This window comes from Astatotilapia calliptera, chromosome 14, assembly GCF_964374335.1.
Source record: "Astatotilapia calliptera chromosome 14, fAstCal68.1, whole genome shotgun sequence".
Lineage (NCBI taxonomy): Eukaryota > Metazoa > Chordata > Actinopteri > Cichliformes > Cichlidae > Astatotilapia > Astatotilapia calliptera.
In genome coordinates, this window is record NC_137435.1 from 32,684,133 (window position 1) to 32,691,179 (window position 7,047).

The window sequence follows — 7,047 nt, forward strand, 5'->3', positions numbered from 1 at the left end:
AATATATCCTTCAGAGCAGTGCATTATAATAATTCTTGCAATCTTATCTCATATACTCAGCTTTTCATTTTCTTGAATTAGGTGAAGCTCACCCATCAGCACAACTAACAACAGACACAGCATATAAGCTCTGTCAATTCAACGTGACTGTAGAGGACTGAAGAGGTCCTTCGGGATTTCCGTAGATACGCCACAAGTGAAGCAGGTTTGTGTTGGCATCAGTTTTTTAACTTGCGCAACTGATGTATTATGGCTCATGTAGCTAAAATGTAGAAAAAAGCCCTTTATTCCCTTTGCATTATTCATCTGCTGCTGCTTTGAAAAGTGTCTCCAACCTAATGGGAATACTCAAACAGTATGTACAAAAACAAAAGATACATGGAAATAGTTTGAAAGTTTTTTTTTAAAATTTTAACTATAGAGGAGGACTCATATATAGCACATATATTTATATAGGACTTGCTAGATACTAAAGTACCGTGACCTCAGCTTATGGACATATACCCCAAACATGCTGTTCTGGATCATTCCAGCACACTTTAACCAATCAATTATACGGTTTTGCTTCTTTCATCTCTTTGTATGTGATAAGTAATAGATATACCTACACTAATAGGATTGTCTTTCATTTGTTTTTGGTAAAGTAACAAGCCTGGTTTGAAAATATAAGTAGTCACAGTTTTTGACTTTGAATTAAATTTTTTGAAAATACCTGTGTGTGTGTGGATCCAGGCTTACATAGACAGGGCAGTGATTATCATCAACTTTATGTACAATACTTACATAGTAAATGTTCTCCTCTCAAAGAAATAGCATCACACAGTCTGAGATCCTGCACAGGAAATCAAGTAAATCTAAAGAATCCACATAATATGTGCATTTCATTTGAAATAAAACAATGAAAATCTTCAGGAGCCAATGAAAATCCTTAAATATCACAGACTGACAGTGAGGTCATTGTTGTGGCAATAATTTGACAACTACATACTTGTGATACTTTCTCAGACTGTCCCGTAACCCTGGAGAAAGGAACCCAATGTAAGACAGAGAGGCAGGTTCAGTAAATAAAAAGCAAATCTTTAACGGCTGATCCAAAACACCAAGGACATACAAAGTCCCGACATAAAAAGAAAAAACAGGAATAAGACAGAACAGGATACGCTGGGCTGTTTAGACACAGATGAAAACAATTAACTGTTAACACAGGTGCAACCAATGAGGGCGGAGCGGGCAGTCACAAAAGAAGGAAAACACAACATGGGAAGTGAGCACAAGGAAAGACAAGGAGCTGCTTTTATTTCTCTCGTTTGTGCCGTCGTCTCCTCTGCCTCCAAGCTGATATGGCCTTAAGAGGCAAAGTTACCAAGTGGATACTTAAGCAGGACCCAGAAGACAGCAATTGGCAGTTCACATACTTTATTAACGCAACAGAGAGCTATATTAGGAAATAATACAAACAGGGAGGGATCTATTGGTTCAGAGAGGAGGCTCAGGGTCAGCAGCTGAAGGGACTGAGGCAGAGTGGCAGTACAGTGGAATCAATGGTATGTTTGAAGGTTTGCAGAACTGCTTTACTTGACAGGACGGTAGCTGCTGGTCTGGTTCCAGGGGTAACTCAAAACCAAAGCAGGGTGGAGTGTGAAAAAATGCATCTGGCGTCTAGGAGAGAGGAGCTGTAATCAAGGATCCACAGGTGATTTTACTTTCAGCAGATAAAAGTGGCACGACACTCGGCCAGAGTACGCAAATCACAGCAGGAGGACTCTTTAAGCAACTCTCAGCTTTACCCACGTGTTGCTTCAGTCACTTAAGATAATCAGACTTTCTGCCCTTAAACTGTTGCTGTTTGCATGTGTCTGTATAACATCTTATCACATTTCACCAAGTCATGAATTTAATTAAATGTGGCCTTAAATATAGAAAGTGTCATGAACGCTGTCACATCTCAGATCATAGAGTACAGCTGTAGCTGGGCGGTAACAAAAAACAGTTTCTGATACAGTTTTGTCAAATGTCACATTTAATTGGCATCGCTTTAAAACTGAGCTCCGAGGGGAAGCCGTCTCATCAAGTTAGACGCTTGTTGCCTAGCCTCCTCGCTCGCATCTCGGGTGGGAGTACAACATAAAATCTGAACATTTCATGCCTCCTCTGTCAAACAGTATAACAGACACAGATCTAATGTAGCTTTCCTGGTATTCCATACAAATCTTCAGAAGAAAAGATGAAGGTAACGATAAGGGTAAATCACAAAACACACAAAGTGTTGTTGAGTATTCGTTTTTAGAGTACGGATGCTTCCAATCCAAAATAATAGTAATGAAATCTATGAACTCTTTCTTTAGCAGTTTCTTCTCTTAGTGGCCCATAATTGGCATCAACCCTATCTTCTATCAATTGTCCCACCTCATTAAACTGAGCTACTTCAGACAATGGGTTCCTTGTTTTCCATTTCTGTATGACATTTTAAAAGGTTATACTGGAATTTCTGTAATTTAATAATAGACTGTATTAAAATGGTTATAAGCACATAACTGCCACAACTAACATCTGCTAACTTTAGCCATAGAGTGCAACAATAATTGACTTGATCACAGGCGTTTTGTTAGTGTTTCAGCCACATGTCTTATGACACAATGAGTCAGCATGTTCAAAGGTTTAGAGAACAAAAACAGATTATTTTATTTCTGATGTGAATTCTCAAAGAAAGATCCAACCCAAGCCTTGATCCAGTTTTTTTAAACCCTCCACGCTGGAGATGCACACTTGGGGCTGCCCACCCCAGGAGAGAGTACTGAGCTCCAAACTGCAGCATTTGATGGTGTTTGCATCCTTGCCTTACACGTGCACAAGCCAGATTTGAAGTCAGCGCAGCACGGTGAGCCTGCGTGTGTGCACGACACACCATCTCACGAAAGTCAGTGAATACTGGTAATTTTAGGTGTATCAGCATTTTCCAAAGCTCAATACAGCTTCAATCTAATGACATGCTCTGCTCGGCTCATGCTATTCTTGGTAGATGTGCTATTCCGAGTGAAGTCTCCCAGACAAGATAATGGTGCTGTGTGTAATTGGGCAGCATTTATAAGTGTGGGTTGGGTCGGCGTGCTGTTCATCACCATGTAAATTAATTCTGCCAATGGAAATTAGTACAAATGTGTGGAAAGGAAAGATAACAAGATGATGATTATGTTCTCTGGTGCACGGACACACACACAACATGCTAAGGTGTTTGAATAGTGAGTGAATGTACAAAAGATCAGGAGACACACATCACATTAACAGCCCAGTGATTTAATGCAAACTTAATTATAGAAGATGTGTTTGCGCTTCAGGAAAGGAAAATTGGTTCATCCATGACAACAGTGCACTTATTTTACCAGTTAAACTCTACAGCTTTTTGTCTGGGAGATACAAACATCTGTGCTTTTCAGAATTTTAAGCACAAATGCCCCTTTTGCCCCTCCAAATTGACTGTCCTTCAAAGACAGCATTAAACAAACTGGCCCAGTATGACCGCCCACTAATTGCTTTCCTGCCAGGACAGCAGAGATTTACAGACTCCGCTGGCCTTATGGGACCTGGTCAAAACAAAACAACTCTGACAGCCTCTAACGGTCTCGAGAATTGGTGCAGTGGTTTGTGTTTGTGTGTGCGTGTATGCATGGTGAACGTGTGTGTTTTTACTAGATCTCTCCAGAAACTGGGAAAAGCAGCAAGAGAGAAAGAACAAAAGAGACCATGAGCGGCTAATGGCTTTCCCACAGGGCCATCACTTACTCTAACTCACAGTAAAAAGTGGCAAGCCATAGGGGAGCAGGAACTGGGAAATTTCATTTTCTAACAAAACTGGTAGCAGTGTTTTCTCTTCCAGAATGAGAAACAGTCCCAGTGATGAACGTCTGACAAATGTGGGTGAAAATAAAATATGCGTTCTTATAATCGTGGTAGTTTTCTTCAAGCATGCTCTAATGCTGCCTGAAGAGCATGAATTGCTTTGAACTCAATGACAGTCTGCCAGGCAAGCAGAAGGAATATTGGATTTACATCAGGTCGAGTGAGCAGAGAAGCATGTATAATTAGTAAATATGACAATTAGAGTCATGTGAAAAAGAGAGTACACCCTCTGTTAGCTGTAAGGAAATAGTAAAAAAAATGATCTGGTCCTTAGCAGTGCTTAAAATGAGGTAAACGCCTCAGCTCTGTACCATTTAGACATTTGTGTGAGTTAATAGATGGTTGAAATAAGGTTAAATTAACCACTTATAACAGCCTCAAAATATATATTTTCAACTTTAATTTTTCAACCAATTTAGATGTAATGTCTCTTTTAAAAAGGCTATAGACTGGCCAACCAAAACTGAAAACAGTGTCATTTTTTTCTGGGGAAATGATAATAAAATTAAAGATTCTCTGTAATGTCATCAGAATTTTGTAAGCCTGCAGTCTCAGACTCAACATTATTACATACGTTAAACCATCCTGATTCCAACCTCTGCTTGGCATCACTGTTGTCTGGAGCAACCCTGTCAGTAGCTGAGAAGGTAAAAAAAGAAGTGCAGGGCAAATTGTTGACATCAGGTTGATTGACAGCAGAAAATTATTCATAAAAATAGTCCTCTTAAAAGCCCAGCAGGCAACCAGAACATGTTGTATGTAAGGATTCATTGATTTTATTGATTTTCCTGCTGCCACAGAGGACAAAAGAACACCAGAGAGCTCAGAGTGACAGTAAAACAGTATGATCACTCATTACTATTAAAAATACCCTACAGTGTATAAATACAAGATGTCTGTGTTGGTGTGCTTCACAAACACTAAAAAAGGATGTCAAGACAAAGAATATTACGTCTTGGGATCAGTGCATCTTGAAGACAGGATTTTGTGATTTTTATAAAAGAACTGTAGAAAGAAAAGTAGCTGCCAGTGCAACTCCTGAGCCTCCTGGCAGAAGAAATTTTTACCACTTAATCTTAATTCCTCCAGAATTAACATGGAAAAGCTTTCATTGCTCCTCCTATCAAATTGTGCCCTGGCCTGAAAATCCATACAGTCTGACAGTCTGAAAATCCGACAACAGAAGGGTGACTATCATTGTGAAATTTCACTGAATGCAAACTGTGGAAAAAGCTTTAAATGTCATTTTGTCAAAAGACTGAAACAGTGGTGACATCATAGCTACATATTATAGTGCAACATAGAGAAACCTGCATATAAAAAAATGCATGAATTTTATGAATTTTGCAGAATTCCAGACTGTCAAAGATTGTCTGTCGATGCAACTAAGATACCAGTATGAGAGGCATATATTATATCCTTCCTAAATAAATGCACTATGGCACTATGTACACTCTGGCTCTCTTCCACAGCATGTCTTTTGTCCTGTCTTGCTTCTGCTGGATGGCCCCGCCCCTCCCTGAGCCTAGTTCTAACGGAGGTTTCTTCCTGTTACAGTTTTTTCTGAATGCTTAAACCCTAACTGTGATTCCTGTAGCACAATCTCTAAAACTATTCAGACTTATAGCAAAACCACTCACTGAGTTTGCAAAACTAAAAGCACAAAAACTGCTTTGCACTCAGTTTGCAATTTTGTAACACACACTTTGCAAAGCTGTAGGCACAATTCACTGCACAACACTCAATTACCAAATTTCCAACACACTCCTAGCAAAAGTATACACATGTATGGCTATCATTAACACTAATTTGCCAACTGTCTGGCACACTTTCACATGTGAAAACTTTTTTAGATAATTAGTTCACTTTGCAATCAGCCTAAGCACTATAATACAGGTAAGCTGTGTGTGCGGAGTACAATGGAGGGAGCAGAAAGAGTGAGAAGTAGAGGAGGCCGAGGAAGAGGACGTGGAGGTGAAGAAGTAGGACGAAGAGGACGACAAGGACAAGGAGGAGCAAGAGGAAGACGAGGAGGGGGGAGAGGAAGATGAGGAGGGGGGAGAGGAAGGGTAGGAAGAGTAAGAAATACAATTGCTGATGACATCAGAGCTACAATAGTGGACCATGTCATCAACCGTGGAATGACCCTGAGGGTAGCTGGCCAACGGGTCCAGCCTAACTCGAGCCACTACACTGGAGCAAGTACCATAAGGACATCTTGAAATGAGAATCGGTTAGTACAGTCACTTCGCACAAAGATTTGTAGCACTGCCATATGCCAATGAGAAACACACCAATACCATTGATGTAAAAATACTGAAATTGTACTTTACAGAATTGCTAGATGACCAGATGCTGGGGCAGAGGAAGCATGTTCACTGCAGACCAAGTAACCCATATAGTCATTATAGCGATTGCAAATAATCCTATACTTGGAAATAAACACTTGTGTTTGTTTTGATGTGTTTGAATAAACACCAGTACTTGAAGTTTGGATCCCTCTATGCTTATGGATCTATGACAGAAGTATGAGCTCAAACTGACATAGCCTACCTTGTGCACAGAGAAAGCAAAAGCCAGATGTGTTTTGTATTCATACCATCAGTGTGCAGTTGGCGCATTGTGTGCTTAGTAGATGATGGCTTGTGTGTACTGTTTGATACGGAAACACCATTTTTACGAAGGTGTGTAGAGTTAATCTAGCTGTGTTTGCTTTTGCAAGAGAACTACAATGTTTTGATGATTGGGTGACAGGTTTTCTTATTTGTGTGAAGAGTTTTGCAAAATTAGCCAATAGTTGCAAAAAATGTGCTTAAGCAATCAGAAAAAACTGTAAAAGGGAGTTTTTCCTTCCCACTGTTGCCAAAGTGCTTGCTCATAGAGGATCATATGATTATTGGGTTTTTCTCTGTGTCTATTATTGTAGGGTCTGTTTTACAATATAAAGCACCTTGAAGTGACTATTGTTGTGATTTGGCGCTGTATAAAATTTAAATACACACACACACACACACACACACACACACACACACACACACACACACACACACACACACACACACACACACACACACACACACACACACACACATATATATAATTGAAATTGAAATTGAAACTGAATTGAAATTTCAGAAATCCTGTTGTCCT